This window comes from Pseudophryne corroboree, chromosome 6, assembly GCF_028390025.1.
Source record: "Pseudophryne corroboree isolate aPseCor3 chromosome 6, aPseCor3.hap2, whole genome shotgun sequence".
Classification (NCBI taxonomy): Eukaryota; Metazoa; Chordata; class Amphibia; order Anura; family Myobatrachidae; genus Pseudophryne; species Pseudophryne corroboree.
Genome location: NC_086449.1, coordinates 411,119,845 through 411,144,276, shown reverse-complemented (window position 1 = coordinate 411,144,276; position 24,432 = coordinate 411,119,845). Strand labels below are relative to the sequence as shown.

The 24,432-nt window shown below is 39.3% G+C and overlaps 2 pseudogenes; both read left to right on the top strand.

Moving 5' to 3' along the window:
• Positions 1–18,853: 18,853 nt before the first annotated feature.
• On the top strand, positions 18,854–18,972 carry LOC134937054 (5S ribosomal RNA; annotated as a pseudogene).
• A 5,110-nt stretch (positions 18,973–24,082) lies between these two features.
• On the top strand, positions 24,083–24,201 carry LOC134937052 (5S ribosomal RNA; annotated as a pseudogene).
• Positions 24,202–24,432: the final 231 nt, after the last annotated feature.

Below are 24,432 nucleotides of genomic sequence, written 5' to 3'. Positions count from 1 at the left end.
GCCACTGCTGTTGTTGCTGCTGGAAGTCGATCGTCATCCCAAGGAGGAAGTCGTAAGACCACTTGTACTACTTTAATTAAGCAATTGACTGTCCAACAGTCCTTTGCGAGGAAGATGAATTATGAAAGCAGTCACCCTGTTGCAAGGAGGATTACTGAGGCCATAACAACTATTCTGGTGTTAGACATGCGTCTAGTATCTGCAATTAGTGCAGTGGGATTTAGGGGGTCATTCCGAGTTGATCATAGCTGTGCTAAATTTGTGCTAAATCCGAAAAGTGTCCGCATCATATCTCTAAACCAGGGTGGAGTAAACACTTCAATCAGAGGAATCAGAGAAAGAACAGAGGGGGTAGCAAGGAGCCTGGACATAAACCTTTGAGATGTGAGACAAGAAAGACTGAATTAGTGTTTATCAGGACATATATTTAATTATTCTATTATGATTGTGGGTATCACTTGATGTGTTAGGATTGAAGCAATTGGTTTTTATTTCTTAGTGGTCCAACACTTGTAGTGCAGACTTGTAGATCAGCAAGTGCCAACATGCAAGGCCACTCATGTAGTACCATAAAGCTCACAATGCTACTTAGCACTAGGCCAATCACCTCAAGGAGCAGGGCTCAAGTCATCCATGGGTGCAGAGTAGCAATGTGATTTATAAACAATGTAAGAAGGTTTCTGCCTGTTATTTATTTAGCTCTTTGTGTGGAATACTTTCTATACCTCGCAGAGTTTTTTTTAAATATTGGAATTGTGATTGTAACATTGCGGGTTAAAATCATGAACTTTGATGTGCGGTTTGAATTTTACTAAATCACTTGGTTTTCAAATCTCACATTAACGAACTAAAAACTTACAGTTTGAAGCACTTTTATTGCATATATTAAAATACTTTTGGTTTGCATCTCCTTTTTTTGCACTGAATCGATTAAATTGTCTTTATGTGTGAACATTTCTTTGAATCCATAGTAAGTGCTTACTTGATCAACACCTTGAGTACCATCGACAGGGTATACAAATACCGTATTGTGTATATAAGAGGAAGCATAATACAACATGAAATATTTTCTGCTTTTGGGCTGCTGAGGCAGCATCCTTTTACTCTTGATAAAAAAATGCTTTGCAAAGGTTGTGCCTCTTTGGATTTATCAGTATCAGCATGTGGCAGTGTTTGGGCTCCCAGCTAGAAAATTCAAATGGAATTTTACAGTACTGCTTTGGGGCTTTAGTGTAAAATTGCTCTCTTAGCAGCTTCAAACTCTTCAGAAACTCGGTCACTGAATCTTTATCATTGTCACACCAATGTACATTCTTAAACCAGTTTCATTGACTTTTCACTTTGAATTTATTTCCTTAATTACATATCTCAGTTATGACAAAACACTGGTAGCAAGGCTAATGCAGGCATTAAAACATACATTGGGTATGATGACAGTTTATTACATCTAATGTAATATGGCAGAGCCCGTTTGTATACAATGTGTTGTGTAGTATGCTTTTGATCAATGTGATCTCCTAAGGCTGACTTATTTAAGGATACTGGGATATCTTTTTTTAACTATACTCAACTCTACAGTATCAAGAGGAGGTTGAATTAATGTTTTATTTATCAATGTATTAAATTTTATATTTAACTTTATCTTTAACAGTTGGCATGCAAATGTAAGTAGTGTTCTTTAATTAAAATATTTAATTGTTGCATTAATTCTGGGTAAATTGTAGTTGCTTGTAGCAAAGCTGCAGATAATAGAGATTACTACAAGAAAGCAAGGGGTATATTTACCAAATTACGTATTTTTAGAAGAGGAGATGTTAGCCATAGTAACCAATCAAATTCTACTTATAATTTATCTAGCACCTTCTTCGAGATCATAGCTACAATCTGATTGGTTGCTATGGGGAACATCTCCTCTTCTAAAAACCCAGACTTAAGTAAATATACCCCTAAGTGTACTATCATAAAACACATTCAAACACAAGACATCATATACTGGTGTCACACTAAGAGATTGAGGAGGAGATTTATCAAGGGTTGGAGAGAAATAAACTGGAGAGAGACTAAGTACCAACCATTCAGTTCCTTTCATTTTCCAAGTGCATCCTGTAAAATGACATAAGCTGGTACTTTATCTCTCTCCAAGCTTTGCTAAATCTCCCCTGGAAAAAATGTCTAAATACATTACATGTTTAATTTTTTATCATCACTGAGAGTTGGTGTGGCTCCCTATTTGAATATTGGACTGTGCTGCAGCGCCATCTATAGTCGCCACCAGACCTAACTGTATAGTCCTAACAAATACAGTTTATTGAGAACATTATTCACATATACTCAGATTGGCGTAATATTCAGTTTGTTTATCCCAGAGAGCCCCTTCACTCACTTCAGTGTCTGGAATCAGGTTGGTCTTTATCATGTGGGCACACTGCAGGTTTTGTTCCAAAAAATTTACTACTTTTACACTTGCATATTGTAGCTTATATACCCTGCTCTCTGGAAAAAAAAACACCTAATAAATAAGCATTTTAAACAGCATAAAGGGCAACTTGAAAATATACATGAATAATAATAGACAGTAGGGGGGAAGTGTTGCTTCAATAATTAGAATAAGCAATAATATCTATTTACAATATGTACATTGATTAAGAACAAGGAGAAATAATATTGAAATATCTGTTACTCAAATACTTGTCTGTCTGGTCATATAACCAGTCAGTGATCTTTATCCTTTCTTGTAAAACACACTCCTCTGTGAAAAACACATTTAAATCAGCTTATAGTATATAATCACTTAACCCTAACTAGTCCATAAAAGTCACCATTTTGTATCAGATACAACCACACCAGGCTGGGCTTTCCCTAACATGGATGCACCTGATGCGACCTGTCAGAAATGCCCACTGGGTGGCTCCTGGAAGCTAATAATCCAGCATCTGCCAAAATCAGTGTGACCTCCCAGCCCCACTGGACCTGTGACTCTGCTCCCAGTGTGTCCCAATCACTGTTGGCCACAGTGATCGGGCAGACCATCTGACCTCCTTCCTGCTGGCATCAATGAAGCATGATTTCTGTGGCTCTGTCTTCCCCCCATCTGTCCCAATCACTGAGGCAAGAGCGCCTTCCCCTGCCCACATCACTGAAAGAAAATAAGGTGACTGCGGTTCTGCTTCCCCATCTGTCCCAATCACTGTGGCCAGCAGTGATTGGACAATCCATTTGCACCCTCTCTTGCTGGCATCACTGAAGGAGCAGGAGATGGCTGCAGCTCTGCCCCCTTCCAGTCTGTCCTGATCACTGCTGCCAACAGTGATCGGCTAGTCTACTTGCACTAACCTCCCACTGGCACATCACAGCAGCTGCGGCTCCCAGTGTGTCCTGATCGCTGCTGGCCACAGTGATTGGGCAATGAAGTATCATTTCTCTTCTAGGCATCACCTCAGGGCGGTCCTCAGGAACACCCACCCATTGCTGCTGTTTCTCTTGCAGGGTTCTGAAGTCCTGCAAGCATTAGTTTTAGAATAAATAAAAAGTTAAAAAAAATTACATTTTATATATAAATATGTACAATCTTTGTACACCTCCATAGTGCACAACAAAGGAATAAACTCCTGTAGAGAGATTTTACAACAGGATCCAAATTTTAATGAAGTTCATAAGGATTTTATATGTTTTTTAATAAAATTTACATTGACACACAACTATTTTACATTTTTAAATTACTTTTACCTTCAGTTGTGTGTGACCGTGATGAGGACGGTCTTCGCATCCAGATTTGCTAAATTGCACATGGCAGTTGGGAAGTGCAATATATTTACAACAACAACACTTTTACCGCAGACACATAGAACACATTTCAATTGATGGAAAGGAAATAGAAATACTTTTTTAGAGTTCATAAGGCACATTGGTATAATGATTTCAACCTATCATTCGCTTATAAGATCCATGAGAGGGAAATTGAATAACTGGACCTGGTGCTTTTGGTGGAAAAAGGTGAAGTTAGCATGAAGAACTTCATAAAAGATGTAGATAAAAACAGGTACCTCCACTTTTAAAGTTGACACCAGAGTAATTGGAAGACTAACATTCCCTACTCGCAGTTTTGTAAACTGAAGGGGAACGGTAAGAAGGATGAAGACTTCGAACTGCAACTAGAAAACTATTCAACCAGATTCTTGGAAAGAGAATATCCACCTAAGGTGATAGAAGCAGCAAAAGAAAAAACCCTCAATACCCACAGAGAAGACCTTCTAGATTATAAAGAAAGAGAAAATGGGAGGACCCAAAACTTTAACTTCATCCCTACCTACAATGCTTGAGGAGTCAACAAAAAGGCATTAGACAAGCACTGGAATATACTATGAATGGATACTGTACTAAATACTGTACTACCACAAAAGCCAAGGATTATATATATGAAATCAAGAAAATTGAAGGAAATCCTGGCCCCAAGCATGCAAAACCATTACTGGACGGCTGGATGAGACTAAAAGGATTTTAGAAATGCAACCACTGTTTCATCTGCAAGTATACGCACAAAGATGCAGTTCTGCAACCATGACTCCTCAAAATCCCATTGAATTAAAGACATGATGAACTGTGCAACCACATACATTATCTATGTATTAGAGTGTACATGTGGATACAAGTATATAAGAAAAACCAAAAGGACACTGCGCATCAGAATCCAGGAACATGTAAGAGCCATCAAAAACAAAATGAAGAACCATTCAGCATGCTGTCATTTTTTTAAATATCAAGGGGCGAACCCAGATCATCTAATGTAATCTTTAAGGCAATAGAATATTTGACCTTAGGTGACAGAGGTGGACACCATGACAGCAAACTAGCAAAAAGAGAAATGTACTGGATCCACCAACTCAACACCCTTACACCACATGGTCTTAATGACTATTATGAAATTGCACCTTTCTTATAAATTTTTAATAATACTTTTGATATTCTTGTCAATAGATGCCTCACATATAAATCATTATTTATAGAAATCAACAAATTAAAATAACTTCTCTCAATTCTAACCAGTCCCTATCTACATTTCCATTATTATAAATTATAAAATACTGCTCTCATATAATGTGCACTGAGTAATATGTAATCTGTGATAAGTGATTGTCATCTGTTTGTATATATCAGTCTTTGATTATGTGTTTACTACTCAAGGGGGGTAATTCCAAGTTGATCGCAGCAGGATTTTTGTTAGCAATTGGGCAAAACCATGTGCACTGCAGGGGAGGCAGATATAACATGAGCAGAGAGAGTTAGATTTGGGTGTGGTGTGTTCAATCTGCAATCTAATTTGCAGTGTAAAAATAAAGCAGCCAGTATTTACCCTGCACAGAAATAAAATAACCCACCCAAATCTAACTCTTTCTGCACATGTTATATCTGCCTCCCCTGCAGTGCACATGGTTTTGCCCAATTGCTATCAAAAATCCTGCTGCGATCAACTTGGAATTACCCCCAATATATAAAAAAATTTAGGCATGACTATCTATTAAGTGAAATTTGGCTGTATCACTAATTTATATATATATATATATATATATATATATATAATGTATTTACTAGTATATTGCACAATGTATTAAGATGTATTAAGAATGATATGATCTTGTGATTAGCATAACATGCATTGTAAAATCATACCTACATATCCCATTATAAATATACTCTAGATTTGACACTTAGTTTAATGTATACTGTTTTTAGTCCTGTTTATTCTATGTACTTATAAGTGTGGGTCACTGTGCAACACATTATATTCCCCTATTGTATAACAATGGGACTACATCAAAAAGGGCGATGTATTGACTCTTATGTGTATAGATTAACCAAAGATGGGCGCCATACATCTGGCTCTACTGTATATGACATCGGAACCTTGTTGCCTAGGATACAGAGGACGCCAAGCGGCACTGCACATGAATCGCGGAAGTCTGCGGATCTCACGCATCGCAATACCAGCCACATACTTTATACAAAGCACACAAATTACCGCAAGATCACGGCAATTATGTGCATGCACAAACAGCATTTACGGATGCTGGGGAATTAGGAAACAATCACAGACTAATTATACAGCCTTTAAAAGGGCTCCTGATGCAGGGTCACCCATACTTACCCCTGAAGAAGTCCCACAAATAGCGTGAAGGGAAGAAACATGTTGGGCTTCCTACCGCTACCTTTCTATTGATGCATGACTTCAGATGAGCTTGTTTTTATTATTTGTATTGTATGAGTCCATTTTATATATGTTTTTCAGTGAAAGTCTAAATAAAACCTGTTAAAAACATCATTACATCATTATCAAAGTTTTTGCTCCTGAGGACCCTTAAGCTGGAAATCCTAACCAGTGGCTTGGCACCTAGGGACCACTAAATTGAAAACCTTAACCAAGTGAGTTGTTACACACATCTAAGGGTTCTCTAACCCATATGGATGATTTTTGGTACGGCATACAGTAAGTAAATCTGCCTTCTTGAGTCACATTGCTCTATAGTGGCTCTCCATAGTTTGCAAAGCACTTTTTTCCATATTTTTGCATGCTTGCACATGTCACTGTATTCTTTTTAAAAAGTGCACTTTGATGACACACCCTCCCTTTCTCCATCCGTTTGACTACATCATTTGATGAGCATGACTGCACATAAGTAGAGAACAGAGGAAGGACCATTGGCAAAGATACTGCTACAAGCTCACATCTCTTGGATGTCTGGTATGCATATACAGTATACCATTATCTGTAAGGATTCACACTGAAAACGTATCAATCACCTTTGGAAGCACTGAAGGCACAGGAGTTTTTCATAATCATATTCATAAACATATATATATATATATATATATATATATATATCAAAGCATAGAGCACGGCACTCACTAAGTCCTCAGCTGTGGTTTAAAACACAGTGAAAAAGCCGGTGCCTTCCGATGGCTACAGCTGGCGCTGTGTCCAATAATACATCCAGTGTATATATATATATATATATATATATATATATATATATATATATACAGTATGGCTAGATAGATAGATAGATAGATATTATTATTTTACTGCTTTTGTCAGTGTGGAAAGTAAAGGCAAATGAAATAGATATATAATACTGTATTATATATATTTTATACAAGCAGATTTACATACATATATATATATATATATATATATATATAAAATTTATATGTGTGCACCCTGTCCTGTTTTGTCCGGTCCCACCTCCTCTTAGTAGCTCCACCCACCCTCTCTAACAACTACACCACCTACTCGTCCCCTTCCTCCCCTTCTACAGCTCCACTTTGTTCCAATAAACACCCTGCTCCTCTCCATCTTCCCGCGGGTGTGGTATGTTAGGTAAATTAGACTTAGGTCGACAATCTCTAGGTCAACTACTATTGGGCAACAGTAAGTAGGTTGACATGGTTTCTAGGTCAACAGGAACTCTAGGTTGACATGTACTAGTTCGACATGAGAAAAGGTCGACATGTGTTTTTTTACTTTTTTTGGTGTTGTTTTCTCCGTACAGTGACCGGGAACCCCAATTAGTGCACTGTGTCCCCTCGCATGGCTCGCTTCACTCGCCATGCTTCAGGCAAGGTGTCTCGCTGTGCTCAGCACAGGTTACCGCTCCCAGTTGTAGTCCACGTGGGTCGTAAAGTATGAAAAAGTTAAAAAAATGAAAAAAAATTGAAAAACTCCTGTTGACCTTTTGTCATGTTGACCTAGAACATGTCGACCTACTTACTTTCAACCAATAGTGGTTGACCTGCTTTATTTAAAAATAAAATAAGAATAAAATAAGCAAGACAAACAGGTATGCTCACATGCGTGTAACTGGGACACACAGGTATCTCACATGCATGTAACTGGGAGCTGTGAAAAACAAAAATAAGGCATCTGCTACAAAATATGTAAATAAAAATGCAAAAAAAAAATGGAAAAAAAGAAGCCCACAAGATTTTCACAAAATAAGTCTCCAGACTTTGTGGAGGGGAAAAATATCCAATCGTAATCCTGTGGTATACACCAGTTTATTTGCATCCCAGCATTAAATCCGAGATTATCTTAATCCCTGAACATGGAGAAGGGGGTACAATTTTGGAGGGTTGGGCCTCTAGTTTTTCAGTTTGTCCTGTAATGTGGTAATTAATAATTATATATTTTCTTGGTTCTAGTCCTTTCTGTTCCACACCAATATAGGAGTGGAGGTGAAAGCCAGTGTGTTGTTCCTGATTGCGTCTGCCTCTCTAATTTTTAATCACCTTCTTGAAACTGTCCTCTCCTCATAATGTGAAAAGTCATCAAAGAAGGAGGTGGTATGTTTGTAGCTAGCTATGAGTCGGAGAACTTGGCGAGCTTTTTCCAGGGGGACCACCTGTTGCTGAAATGATGGGTTTATTAAACTGTGCATGTCCTGTTTAAACAACATATGGGTGGGTGGGAGGGTTCCAAGACAATTCCATATTGTACCTCTTTTTTTGTATTATGTGCTCTTTGGGGCCTAGTTTTTAAAACTGCCATCCTGTCTGCCATGCAGTGCCACTCCTAGATGGGCCAGGTGTTTGTGCCGCCCACTTGTGTCGCTTAGCTTAGTCATCCAGTTACCGCAGTGCAACCTTTTGGCCTAAAAACAATATTTTGAGGTGTGAAGTGTTCATAATAGACTGAAAATGAGTGCACATGAATGTTATTGAGATTAATAATAACGTAGGATCAAAATTACCACAAAATTCTGTGATTTTAGCTGTTTTTATGTTTTTTTCAAAAATCATCCAGATCCAAAACCAAAATGCAAAAGGGTGGTTTTGGCAAAACCAATACAGATCTAAAACACGAGTGAGGATCCAGATCCATTGATGTTTAGGGTATTAAAACCTAGTTTTCATTGTAGATCAGATGATGTGGGGGATTGGAATAAGTCCAATGAAGTTATAACACCAATAATATCGAATGGAGAAGAGGACAGGAAGTGGGGCATTTTTACGTGAATTAATGGACGTAAGTAGACCGGCGGCCATCTTGGAAGTGGCATGCGGGCGGAGGAGGTCACTGGCGGACCGCGCGTCACATCAGAGGAATGTGTGCACTGACGGACCGGGTATGGATGGACGGATCGAGTGACTTCATCTCCGTGGCGGGAAATGAAGAGGCCGTGGTGAATACACGTGAGTGTGACTCACGTCACTTCCGCATTGGGAAAACGGAGGACATTGATGCCCTGGACTATGGATTGATGATTTCATTATGTGATTATATTATGGATGATGTTTTGATTACACAGATTTTAGGTGAACATTTCCTTAAAACACACACCTGTGATTCATATGTAATTAGGTTAGTATATAAGGAATGTCTGACAGGGGTCTCTCATACCTTGACAAAGACCCTAGTACGGGCCGAAACGCGTTGGTGGAGAGACCTACACTGGAGAAATCTACCCGTGGAGAACCAGGAGGAGATCAGATTAACGGGGCCCCGTTTTTTCTGTATACCATCTATTTCTCTTTCGACCCTCCCGGGTATGATTACCACTGTTTTTATTCTTTTTTTGTTTTTTTATTAAAAAGTCTTTTACCCCAACCTTCTCTCCGGTTTTCTTTGAGAGAGAAAGTGCAAGGTTGGAGATTATGAGTGGATAAGAAAGACCCACCCTACATGCATGTGATATATCCAATAATTGTGAGTGCCATACGTAAGGGGCAACCCCGACATTTTTTCATCACTTGGTGACAGAGCATCCTTCACAGGGAGTTGTAGTTGTACATGCCTTTATTCTTGCATCTGTGTAAGTGTGTGGGAAGGGGGAGCTTTCCCCATCTAATTGATACACCGTTGAGAATTTGTGTAGAACGATACTTCAGCATTGCTTTATGAGATCATATATGTTTCCATATTACACAGTTGTGTAAGTTCATTGGAAGGGGGATTTCCCCGGCATATGATATATTTTCCCTTTTGGGTCTAACAACATAAAAAGGAAAAGTGACTATAAAAATTGTTTGGAAGTAAAACACGAGGATCTTGGTGTATATTTGTTTTTTTCTTGCATGTATGAGGAGATCCTGTGAGGAATCGAAAAGAAAGAATTTCGAGACGCATCTCATTTAAGAAATTAAGGGAAGTGTTCATATGTGAGCGCCTGAGCGCTATATTTTGATTTTTCTTTGTATACTAGTCATCCAGTTACCTTAGTGCAACCTTTTGGCCTAAAAACAATATTGTGAGGTGTGAAGTGTTCATTATAGACTGAAAATGAGTGCACATGAATGTTATTGAGATTAATAATAACGTAGGATCAAAATTACCACCAAATTCTGTGATTTTAGCTGTTTTTATGTTTTTTTCAAAAATCATCCAGATCCAAAACCAAAACGCAAAAGGGTGGTTTTGGCAAAACCAATACAGATCTAAAACATGAGTGAGGATCCAGATCCAAAACCAATACACACAACCCGAAAAGTGTCTGCCGCACATCTCTAATATATATATATATATATATATATATATATGCACACAATGTCCGGCACTCCAAAAATAATTCAAGACACGCCCGGTGCCCTCACAGCCATGTAGAAATGAATAGAAGATGATAACAGGTGGCACTCACAGCTTTGTAGAAACTGGTAAATAAACGCCCAAACTCCGTAATGATAGATCAACGTTTCAATTTCATTGTGAATTGTCGTCAGGATACATATAAAATACAAACAATCTCACCTTATATCCCCACCGATGTGAACATTTCTCCCGCCCGCCGGGGCGCCAGCACAGGACGCCGAGGCGGGACGCTGTCTGATGACGTCGCGGCTGAAAGCCGTTACGTCCGCACCAAACCCATCACCATAGTGACCACCTAAACATCACAGAGCGCTGCAATCAGTCACAATACATAACGTTAACAGTCTCCATATAACATTAATAAGGGCTAAACAAAACAGCATATCAGCATATTAGTATACCTTAAAATGGCACCCCTATCTTAGAGACATGTAAAAGGTATAATGCATAGAAAAGACATCACATATAAGAAGGGACATCACATATAAGAAAATCATCAATCTTAATAGCACTAGTGCCTAAAATGGATCATTATAATAGTATAATGTAACTGGATCTAAACAAATATAATCGATCCAATAGTGTACATAAAAATAAACAGAAATTCCAACGAAAAAAGAATAACAGTAGTCAATATATGTAAAAGAACAGGTAAGCTCCTAGAAGCATGACAGGGGGGAGAGTTTCATTAAGACCCCGTGGGGCTAAGACATCCAATTTGGATATCCACCTGGCCTCACATCTCAGAAGGGCAGCCCCTCTGTCACCTCCTCGTAAGGATAACGGGATATGGTCTATCATGCGGTACTTGATGCTGGCAACACTATGTTTTAATTCAACGAAATGCCTGGCCACCGGCTGATCACTCATACCAGTGGTCAACGCCTGTCTAATGGCTGATCTGTGTGCCGTCATCCTCTCCTTAAACTTTCTTATGGTTTTACCTATATAGGAGAGCCCGCATGGACATATAATCTGATACACTACGTAGGTACTCTCGCATGTTAAGCGGTGATGAATTTTAATCTTAATACCTAAGTGGGGGTGACAAAAGGTGTCCCCACTAATTAGGTACTTGCAAGTAGTGCAAGGACACTTGTAGCATCCCATTTTACCTAAAGATAAAAAATTCTTTGAAGATGGTTTCCCTTTACCTGTAATGTCAGTTTTGACTAAAATATCCCGCAAATTGCTGGACCTAGAAAAACACGGCATCAGATCAACTTCGCCCAGTTTCAGGTGTTCGTCTGATTTAATAAGGTGCCAATGTTTTTTGGCAATTTTACATACGTGAGTGATATTGATTCACCCAAGGGAGTTTAGAGTCCTGTGTTGTCCTGACCTTTTTAACTAATAGATCCTTTCTGTCCATGGCCAGTACTTTTTCTTTATCAAGAAGTAATTTACGAAGTTGATAACCCCTAGCTACAAATTTAGATATTAGATCATCAATTTGAGTAGATGCTGTAGATGCATCATCGTTGATCCTTCTAATTCTGATCATCTGTGAGTATGGTAAGCCATATTTCAGGCTTCTAGGGTGACAACTATTCCAATGTAGAAATGTATTCCGGTCAGTAGGTTTAGTAAAGACCGTAGTGGAAATCCTATCTTCAAGAAGGGAAATTCTAACGTCAAGGAAATCTATCACCTGTCTATCCATCTTAAAGGTAAATTTAACTGGACTAGCAGAATTATTGTGAGTTTCCATGATCATTTTGAATTTTTCTTCCGTACCCCTCCAAATCAGCAAAAGATCATCTATGAATCTTGTATAAAATACAATGTCTGCTGCTATCTCTGGATCTTTGAAAAATAAATCATTCTCTACAGCAAACATAAAGATGTTGGCATATGTCGGAGCAACTGCGGAACCCATCGCACACCCTTTGGTCTGTAGATAAAAATCACCATCAAAAAGAAAATAATTCTTGGTGAGGATGAGTTCCAACAGTTGCCCCGCAATTTCAACATGTGTCGCATTAAGGGAGCTAAACTCCATCAGGAATTTCTGCACCGCTTCCAAGCCCTCAGCGTGAGGAATAACAGTGTACAAGCTGCACACATCTGCAGTAATAAGCCATACATCACTAGGAACAGTGCCCAAATCAATCAGTTTATTGAGGAGTGCTGTGGTGTCCAACAAATAATTAGATTGTATCTGCACCAAAGGTTGCAGAATAGTATCAAGAAAAGTAGATGTGGGTTGAAATAAAGAGCCCTGTGCCACAATGATAGGCCTTCCCGGTGGAGGATCTAGGCCTTTATGGATCTTAGGCAGGCTATAAAGTAGCGGTACAATGGGAAACTCTGGAATAAGGACCTCAAAGCACTCCTCAGAGATAAAGGAAGAATCCAATGCAATTAACAGGGTCTCTCTAAGACATTTAGAAAAACCAGAGGTTGGATCCCCCCGGAGTTTTACATAAACGCCAGGTTCCGCTAACTGACGTTGTAATTCAGATCTATAATCTTGAAGATCCTGAAGCACCACCGCGCCCCCCTTATCTGCGGGGCGAATAACAAGATTCTCATTACTGGATAAAGACTTCAAAGCTTTGAATTCTTGTGAATACAGGTTAGATCTCATGGGAGCTGGATCTTTCATAGTGTTCACCACCTGCTGATCAATAATGCGCATGAAAGTTTTGATGCTAGGATTGTTGGATAAAGGATCAAAAGAAGATGGTTTCTTGAATTGAAGTAAACTGGAAGGAATAGGAACTTTATCACTCATATGAGAATCAGGTTGTTTCTGTGAAAAAAAACTCCTTTAATTTGAGCTTGCGTTGGAGTTGGTGCTTCTCAATGTTCCATCTTAGATGGTCAAAATCTCTAGACGTTTAGCCCTTATTAATGTTATATGGAGACTGTTAACGTTATGTATTGTGACTGATTGCAGCGCTCTGTGATGTTTAGGTGGTCACTATGGTGATGGGTTTGGTGCGGACGTAACGGCTTTCAGCCGCAATGTCATCAGACAGCGTCCCGCCTCGGCGTCCTGCGCTGGCGCCCCGGCGGGCGGGAGAAATGTTCACATCGGTGGGGATATAAGGTGAGATTGTTTGTATTTTATATGTATCCTGACGACAATTCACAATGAAATTGAAACGTTGATCTATCATTACGGAGTTTGGCCGTTTATTTACCAGTTTCTACAAAGCTGTGAGTGCCGCCTGTTATCATCTTCTATATATATATATATATATATATACAGTAGCGGTGGTGCCCGGCACTCCTGGTCCTAAAAGGTTAAATTGTCTGGGTGCCCTCCATATTTATGAGTCTCTATGAATATATACACGTTTGATCACTAAGCTTTATTCACTTCTCCCTGCAGAACACGGCGCGTAAGCGCATTGTAAAGCGGCACTGGTAGCTATGGTTACCATCTTGGGGTCCAATCGTGACGCCATGACTATGGGATGCCAGAAGCGGGCGGGCAACGTGTGTGACAAGGAGTCCACGAGATGCCAGAAGTCCCCGGCACCCGGCAGAGCTGGTGGCATGGGCGAAGCTCCTCCTCACTTATGGTGATCACTGGATTTATAAGGTAAGATGTTTTTTGTTCACAGTATTCACACCTTGACAAAGGGGCTACGGGCCCCGAAACATTGGTTATGTGATGATTATTTTTTAATACACTATTTGATGATTTCACTATTCTAAGACCTGGAGTGATGCTGGGTTATTTCGATTGATTATATATATAATATATATAGAAACAGAAAACCCAGCACTCACCAAAGTGAGCTCATTTATCCTCAACACTTAAAAAAATAAATGATGGGGGTTTGCACGGAAGTCTGCAAACCGATCGCCAAGGTACCCCACCTTCATGCAGGTCCTACACTATCACAGAGTCTTAAAACCTGACTACTTAACTGCTGTTGCACACATCATCTGCCTGCTAGATTTAATGTTCACCTGCCACACACTTTATGGCTTTTAAAGATACACTAATCATCTTACATTGGCTTAGATAGATTGCTAAAGAACAGTTGAGACAGGTTCAGGATAATAGAGTCCACACAGGGGTGCATGAGAAAGCTAGTGACCACCATCTGAGACTTTTCAATAGAAAGTTACTGCTTACCAAGTTCCACAATAAGAAATCTGCACCTGAAATGGGAAGCACACAACTCAATCAGACCGAAGTAAGTGACAACACGACTGCACCAGACCTATCATGGCCTGAATTAGAAGCTCTGGAAGCCCTGGAGGCACTAGAATCCGAATCCACAGCAACTATAGATCCTCAATGGGAGGTCAGTACGAGATTCATTTGTAAGAAAAAATCATCATTTTTTCCTTCGGAACAGACAAGCCCAGAAGTACAGATTTTTACCAAATTAGTATCCAAGGAATTTGATCATATACATCTTCAGAAAACTAGAAGACTGCGCAATTCCAATTTAACTAGGAAAGAACTGGATGCCCTAAGAGAGATTGAATCCTGGCAGGACGTAATTATTAAGCCATCAGACAAAGGGGGCAATGTGGTAATATGGCCCCAAGAACAATACATACAGGAAGCATATCGACAGTTAGAAGATCAGACATGTTATCAGAGGATACTACTCAATCCCATGGAAAATTACAAAATACTATATGATAGGATGCTTTCCAATGCGTATGAGGAAGGAACAATAACACCTTCAGAATATCAATATCTTCAGACGACACATCCTAGAATCCCCACATTCTACATGCTGCCCAAGATCCACAAGAACTTGTGTCAACCACCGGGTAGACCAATAGTATCAGGGATTGGATCATTGACGGAAAAAGCAAGTATCTTTGTCGATCTCCATCTGCGACACCATGTAATGGGTCTCCCCTCTTTCGTTCAAGATACTACAGACGTTCTTCGCAAGATCCATGATATCAAACTGGAGGCAAATCAATTCCTAGTCTCTCTAGATGTTGAGGCACTATATACTTCAATCGACCATGACAAAGGACTGGAAGCTGTCAACTACTTCATGAACATGGAAGGAATGGAAAAATTCCATACATTCCTTGCGGACCTACTTCAGTTCATACTCAGTCATAACCTCTTCACCTTCAACAAGAGATTCTACCTACAAACTAGGGGCACAGCTATGGGGGCAGCGTGTGCCCCGACGTATGCCAATATCTTTCTAGGATGGTGGGAACGCGAATTCGTTTTCAGTGACAGTAATGATGTCTTCACGACCAACATCATCATGTGGGCAAGATACATCGATGATATTTTGATGATTTGGGAAGGAGATGTACAGATGTTACTCTTGTTCATAGAACATTTAAACAACAACAACCTTAACATTCGCCTCACTCACGCCATCAGTCAAGATGAACTCCCATTTCTGGACATACTCATCTTTAAGGATAAAAATGACATGCTTTCAACAAAGTTATTCAGGAAGGAGACATCATCAAACACACTTCTACATCAAACCAGCTCCCATTTCCCTCCCACAATAAACAATATACCCAAAGGAGAATTTCTACGCTTAAGAAGAAACTGCTCTAATGATCAGGATTTCGTAGAACAAAGCAAAGACCTCTCGAACAGACTTCGTGAGAGAGGATACAGCAATACATCTATCAAAAAAGCCAGTAGAAACATTCAGACCACTCAGAGAGAACACTTAATTTTTGATAAGAAACAAAAGAAACAAGAGGATAAAACTATCAGGTTCGTTGGGGGATTTTGTCAAGAATGGTACCAGGTCAAACAAGCTATCCAAAAACACTGGGGAATTCTCCATTTGGACCCCACTTTATCTGAAAAACTTGGACCACAAGTATCCATGAGTTGGCGGAGATCAAGAAATTTGAAAGATAGATTGGTGTCCAGCCATTTCCAATCATCTCGTGACAAACCACAGACTACCACTGGCACACATCCATGCGGTCACTGTAAAGCATGTCAATATATCCTTAAGACAGACCACATTCAGGATCGCTATGGCAAAGATATCATATTCAAGCATTTCATCAACTGTTCCACCGAAGGTGTGATCTACTGTATTGTGTGCATTTGTGGACAAAGATATGTGGGTATGACGACTAGAGCCCTCAAGCAAAGAATCCTTGAACATATTGGATCCATCCGGAATGCCACCAGGGACTTACAAAAAATGAAGCAACTTACCTCTATAGCACGACACTTCTTTTCCAACCATGCAGGTCGGTGGGATGGACTTAAGGTCTGTGGACTAGAAAAAGTGAAATTGGGTTTACGTGGGGGGGACCTGACCAGCACTCTCTTACGAAAGGAATGTGAATGGACATTTAAATTAAACTCTCTTCATCCACATGGACTTAATGAAACTATGAATTTTGGAGCATTCCTTCCAATTTGATTGTCCAATTTGATTGATTAATTCATTATTTCCTTATTCTCTTTTTAATAATCATTAATTGTTATAATTCTTATTTTTATTTACATAATTATTCTTTCTATTCCAACATAGTGGATTTTAAATATATCAGCACTTTAAGCCAATCACATAGTTTCTCTGCCATTAATGACATTCACTAATATTATATATTTTTCTTTAATTATAACAGCAGCAATCACATTACACACTGTCACACCTATTACATAATGTAATAGCACCCCCCTTATTTAACCTTACTACATTTCCTTTCCCCCATTAATTTTTCGCCACCCCACCCCCCCGCCCTCCCTCCTCCCTTTTTTCCACCCCCCTCCAATTCTTCTTATTCCCAAAATTAATCCACTCACCAAAGTCTATACACTAATTACCTTTCAATCCAATTCATCCTAATATCCACACACAACAATTTCAATTAATCACTTATACCCCACATATAATACAAATAAACTTTTATCAACATTCACGCACCACTACTATACACTATAAGGCTTGTAACAATTAAACCCCCTTGGCATCCTAATCCACAAACATTTTGCAGGACACCTAAGTTGTTCGTTCTATTTATATAATTAATTTTAAGCTCATACCAATCTTGTCAGAATCAACACAATCAACAATCAAACAGGTATAATCCTGATTGGCTATTTGCATAGATTTAAGCCAGATCCTGACACCACATGTTCACACTACCCGTGAACAAGCTAATCTGTGAAACGTACGTTGGGAGGTGAACAGGATGGTCATGATGAGTGCGCTCACATGACCAGAGACCGGCAGGAGAGGAGGTCAGATAAGCAGCACAGACGCCAGAGCCCGGCGATCAGCGGCGCGCTACGAGCAGATAAACACTTAAGTATCTTTTTTTGTCCCTACATGCCTATCGATCTCCTGTTAGTAGGAGAGGAGATTAGACAAACTACATTGACGCTGGAGCTCAGCGGCCAGCGGTGCACTGAGAGCGGGCAAACATAATTACTACTTTGTCCCATCTGCTACACTATCTCCCGTCAAACCCACTTGCACATACACATTTAAGAATCAGTGTGCATTGGTCTCTTTGGCAAATGTTATGCCAATTATCACAATATAGCGCATCAGCACCTATTCATATGCAGGTTTTTACTGGATTATAAAGCTATTGTGCATTGTAAAAATCACCTAGCATATGCTCTTTTGGGGGATCATTTATATGTCCCCTCTTTGGGTTTATTGTGGCAATTTCTGTCTGTCTATGACATGTTAGACAGATACATTATAGACACACTGTGGATACATGCTATATGAGTTATTGTGGCAAATTTTTCTGTTTCAAAGACAACGCTTATACTTTGTTAGGCACCATGGTACTAATTAGCCATTAATTGGATAATTGAGATTGTTATACATCTTGCATACTTTCCAAGTTTGTTTTCTTTCTCCTAACAATTTCTATATCATTCTTTGTCCTGCATTTTCGATCATGGCATAATAGGAGTTATATTTATAAACCTTTGAGCTTACAATTTCACAATAACCTTCTTTTTCCCTTCAATAGGGTGATCCAATTAACAAAAGAGACGATTTCTCTTTGGATCATACACAAATATTGCGGCATGTTATCAGTATAACAGTGGTCTATATCTGCCTTATCCGTAGCATAAACCCATCCTCAAAGGTGCTGCACAGCACATAATGAAACATACAGGCATTTCCTGCGGGCCGAGAAATTATTGACCACATGATTTAAACCTACGTATACCTACAGATTTGGGATACATTCTGGTGCAATGATGGTTAAACATATATTGTCTCTTTAGAGATTACTCGGTTAACTTGGTAACAAGGTGCTTACCAATAACTCTCTACCATCTATATATCAGTGGTAGAAATTGCCATATCAATGCTGATCTACTACCATACCACACCGCGCATGCCCAATCTCGTCTGATCTTGGAAGCAATACGGTGTTGGGCCTGGTCAGTACTTAGGTGGTGGACCACTAAGGAATACCAGGTGTTGTAGGTTTTTTTGACGGCACTAATTTGGTTATAGTACCTACTCCATATATCCAAGTATTCTGGGCCTGCCAAATAAATGCCTTGTACTTTCATCAATATTTTCACAATTTAGCTTTACCAGGTGGCTCACATTGATTAGCCACTTAAGAGTGATTTAACACAATTGGTGTACCAATATTTTAATATAATACAATTAAAGGTTACATTTTAATTACTTTATTTTTCATATCATTGCTTATTACTCAAATCATTATTGTTTCCAAGTGGGAGTGCTCCCAACAAAGGTCTCTTTTTTTCTTTTTCTTTCTCCTTTACTACAGTCCCCGGCACCCGGCAGAGCTGGTGGCATGGGCGAAGCTCCTCCTCACTTATGGTGATCACTGGATTTATAAGGTAAGATGTTTTTTGTTCACAGTATTCACACCTTGACAAAGGGGCTACGGGCCCCGAAACATTGGTTATGTGATGATTATTTTTTAATACACTATTTGATGATTTCACTATTCTAAGACCTGGAGTGATGCTGGGTTATTTCGATTGATTATATATATAATATATATAGAAACAGAAAACCCAGCACTCACCAAAGTGAGCTCATTTATCCTCAACACTTAAAAAAATAAATGATGGGGGTTTGCACGGAAGTCTGCAAACCGATCGCCAAGGTACCCCACCTTCATGCAGGTCCTACACTATCACAGAGTCTTAAAACCTGACTACTTAACTGCTGTTGCACACATCATCTGCCTGCTAGATTTAATGTTCACCTGCCACACACTTTATGGCTTTTAAAGATACACTAATCATCTTACATTGGCTTAGATAGATTGCTAAAGAACAGTTGAGACAGGTTCAGGATAATAGAGTCCACACAGGGGTGCATGAGAAAGCTAGTGACCACCATCTGAGACTTTTCAATAGAAAGTTACTGCTTACCAAGTTCCACAATAAGAAATCTGCACCTGAAATGGGAAGCACACAACTCAATCAGACCGAAGTAAGTGACAACACGACTGCACCAGACCTATCATGGCCTGAATTAGAAGCTCTGGAAGCCCTGGAGGCACTAGAATCCGAATCCACAGCAACTATAGATCCTCAATGGGAGGTCAGTACGAGATTCATTTGTAAGAAAAAATCATCATTTTTTCCTTCGGAACAGACAAGCCCAGAAGTACAGATTTTTACCAAATTAGTATCCAAGGAATTTGATCATATACATCTTCAGAAAACTAGAAGACTGCGCAATTCCAATTTAACTAGGAAAGAACTGGATGCCCTAAGAGAGATTGAATCCTGGCAGGACGTAATTATTAAGCCATCAGACAAAGGGGGCAATGTGGTAATATGGCCCCAAGAACAATACATACAGGAAGCATATCGACAGTTAGAAGATCAGACATGTTATCAGAGGATACTACTCAATCCCATGGAAAATTACAAAATACTATATGATAGGATGCTTTCCAATGCGTATGAGGAAGGAACAATAACACCTTCAGAATATCAATATCTTCAGACGACACATCCTAGAATCCCCACATTCTACATGCTGCCCAAGATCCACAAGAACTTGTGTCAACCACCGGGTAGACCAATAGTATCAGGGATTGGATCATTGACGGAAAAAGCAAGTATCTTTGTCGATCTCCATCTGCGACACCATGTAATGGGTCTCCCCTCTTTCGTTCAAGATACTACAGACGTTCTTCGCAAGATCCATGATATCAAACTGGAGGCAAATCAATTCCTAGTCTCTCTAGATGTTGAGGCACTATATACTTCAATCGACCATGACAAAGGACTGGAAGCTGTCAACTACTTCATGAACATGGAAGGAATGGAAAAATTCCATACATTCCTTGCGGACCTACTTCAGTTCATACTCAGTCATAACCTCTTCACCTTCAACAAGAGATTCTACCTACAAACTAGGGGCACAGCTATGGGGGCAGCGTGTGCCCCGACGTATGCCAATATCTTTCTAGGATGGTGGGAACGCGAATTCGTTTTCAGTGACAGTAATGATGTCTTCACGACCAACATCATCATGTGGGCAAGATACATCGATGATATTTTGATGATTTGGGAAGGAGATGTACAGATGTTACTCTTGTTCATAGAACATTTAAACAACAACAACCTTAACATTCGCCTCACTCACGCCATCAGTCAAGATGAACTCCCATTTCTGGACATACTCATCTTTAAGGATAAAAATGACATGCTTTCAACAAAGTTATTCAGGAAGGAGACATCATCAAACACACTTCTACATCAAACCAGCTCCCATTTCCCTCCCACAATAAACAATATACCCAAAGGAGAATTTCTACGCTTAAGAAGAAACTGCTCTAATGATCAGGATTTCGTAGAACAAAGCAAAGACCTCTCGAACAGACTTCGTGAGAGAGGATACAGCAATACATCTATCAAAAAAGCCAGTAGAAACATTCAGACCACTCAGAGAGAACACTTAATTTTTGATAAGAAACAAAAGAAACAAGAGGATAAAACTATCAGGTTCGTTGGGGGATTTTGTCAAGAATGGTACCAGGTCAAACAAGCTATCCAAAAACACTGGGGAATTCTCCATTTGGACCCCACTTTATCTGAAAAACTTGGACCACAAGTATCCATGAGTTGGCGGAGATCAAGAAATTTGAAAGATAGATTGGTGTCCAGCCATTTCCAATCATCTCGTGACAAACCACAGACTACCACTGGCACACATCCATGCGGTCACTGTAAAGCATGTCAATATATCCTTAAGACAGACCACATTCAGGATCGCTATGGCAAAGATATCATATTCAAGCATTTCATCAACTGTTCCACCGAAGGTGTGATCTACTGTATTGTGTGCATTTGTGGACAAAGATATGTGGGTATGACGACTAGAGCCCTCAAGCAAAGAATCCTTGAACATATTGGATCCATCCGGAATGCCACCAGGGACTTACAAAAAATGAAGCAACTTACCTCTATAGCACGACACTTCTTTTCCAACCATGCAGGTCGGTGGGATGGACTTAAGGTCTGTGGACTAGAAAAAGTGAAATTGGGTTTACGTGGGGGGGACCTGACCAGCACTCTCTTACGAAAGGAATGTGAATGGACATTTAAATTAAACTCTCTTCATCCACATGGACTTAATGAAACTATGAATTTTGGAGCATTCCTTCCAATTTGATTGTCCAATTTGATTGATTAATTCATTATTTCCTTATTCTCTTTTTAATAATCATTAATTGTTATAATTCTTATTTTTATTTACATAATTATTCTTTCTATTCCAACATAGTGGATTTTAAATATATCAGCACTTTAAGCCAATCACATAGTTTCTCTGCCATTAATGACATTCACTAATATTATATATTTTTCTTTAATTATAACAGCAGCAATCACATTACACACTGTCACACCTATTACATAATGTAATAGCACCCCCCTTATTTAACCTTACTACATTTCCTTTCCCCCATTAATTTTTCGCCACCCCACCCCCCCGCCCTCCCTCCTCCCTTTTTTCCACCCCCCTCCAATTCTTCTTATTCCCAAAATTAATCCACTCACCAAAGTCTATACACTAATTACCTTTCAATCCAATTCATCCTAATATCCACACACAACAATTTCAATTAATCACTTATACCCCACATATAATACAAATAAACTTTTATCAACATTCACGCACCACTACTATACACTATAAGGCTTGTAACAATTAAACCCCCTTGGCATCCTAATCCACAAACATTTTGCAGGACACCTAAGTTGTTCGTTCTATTTATATAATTAATTTTAAGCTCATACCAATCTTGTCAGAATCAACACAATCAACAATCAAACAGGTATAATCCTGATTGGCTATTTGCATAGATTTAAGCCAGATCCTGACACCACATGTTCACACTACCCGTGAACAAGCTAATCTGTGAAACGTACGTTGGGAGGTGAACAGGATGGTCATGATGAGTGCGCTCACATGACCAGAGACCGGCAGGAGAGGAGGTCAGATAAGCAGCACAGACGCCAGAGCCCGGCGATCAGCGGCGCGCTACGAGCAGATAAACACTTAAGTATCTTTTTTTGTCCCTACATGCCTATCGATCTCCTGTTAGTAGGAGAGGAGATTAGACAAACTACATTGACGCTGGAGCTCAGCGGCCAGCGGTGCACTGAGAGCGGGCAAACATAATTACTACTTTGTCCCATCTGCTACACTATCTCCCGTCAAACCCACTTGCACATACACATTTAAGAATCAGTGTGCATTGGTCTCTTTGGCAAATGTTATGCCAATTATCACAATATAGCGCATCAGCACCTATTCATATGCAGGTTTTTACTGGATTATAAAGCTATTGTGCATTGTAAAAATCACCTAGCATATGCTCTTTTGGGGGATCATTTATATGTCCCCTCTTTGGGTTTATTGTGGCAATTTCTGTCTGTCTATGACATGTTAGACAGATACATTATAGACACACTGTGGATACATGCTATATGAGTTATTGTGGCAAATTTTTCTGTTTCAAAGACAACGCTTATACTTTGTTAGGCACCATGGTACTAATTAGCCATTAATTGGATAATTGAGATTGTTATACATCTTGCATACTTTCCAAGTTTGTTTTCTTTCTCCTAACAATTTCTATATCATTCTTTGTCCTGCATTTTCGATCATGGCATAATAGGAGTTATATTTATAAACCTTTGAGCTTACAATTTCACAATAACCTTCTTTTTCCCTTCAATAGGGTGATCCAATTAACAAAAGAGACGATTTCTCTTTGGATCATACACAAATATTGCGGCATGTTATCAGTATAACAGTGGTCTATATCTGCCTTATCCGTAGCATAAACCCATCCTCAAAGGTGCTGCACAGCACATAATGAAACATACAGGCATTTCCTGCGGGCCGAGAAATTATTGACCACATGATTTAAACCTACGTATACCTACAGATTTGGGATACATTCTGGTGCAATGATGGTTAAACATATATTGTCTCTTTAGAGATTACTCGGTTAACTTGGTAACAAGGTGCTTACCAATAACTCTCTACCATCTATATATCAGTGGTAGAAATTGCCATATCAATGCTGATCTACTACCATACCACACCGCGCATGCCCAATCTCGTCTGATCTTGGAAGCAATACGGTGTTGGGCCTGGTCAGTACTTAGGTGGTGGACCACTAAGGAATACCAGGTGTTGTAGGTTTTTTTGACGGCACTAATTTGGTTATAGTACCTACTCCATATATCCAAGTATTCTGGGCCTGCCAAATAAATGCCTTGTACTTTCATCAATATTTTCACAATTTAGCTTTACCAGGTGGCTCACATTGATTAGCCACTTAAGAGTGATTTAACACAATTGGTGTACCAATATTTTAATATAATACAATTAAAGGTTACATTTTAATTACTTTATTTTTCATATCATTGCTTA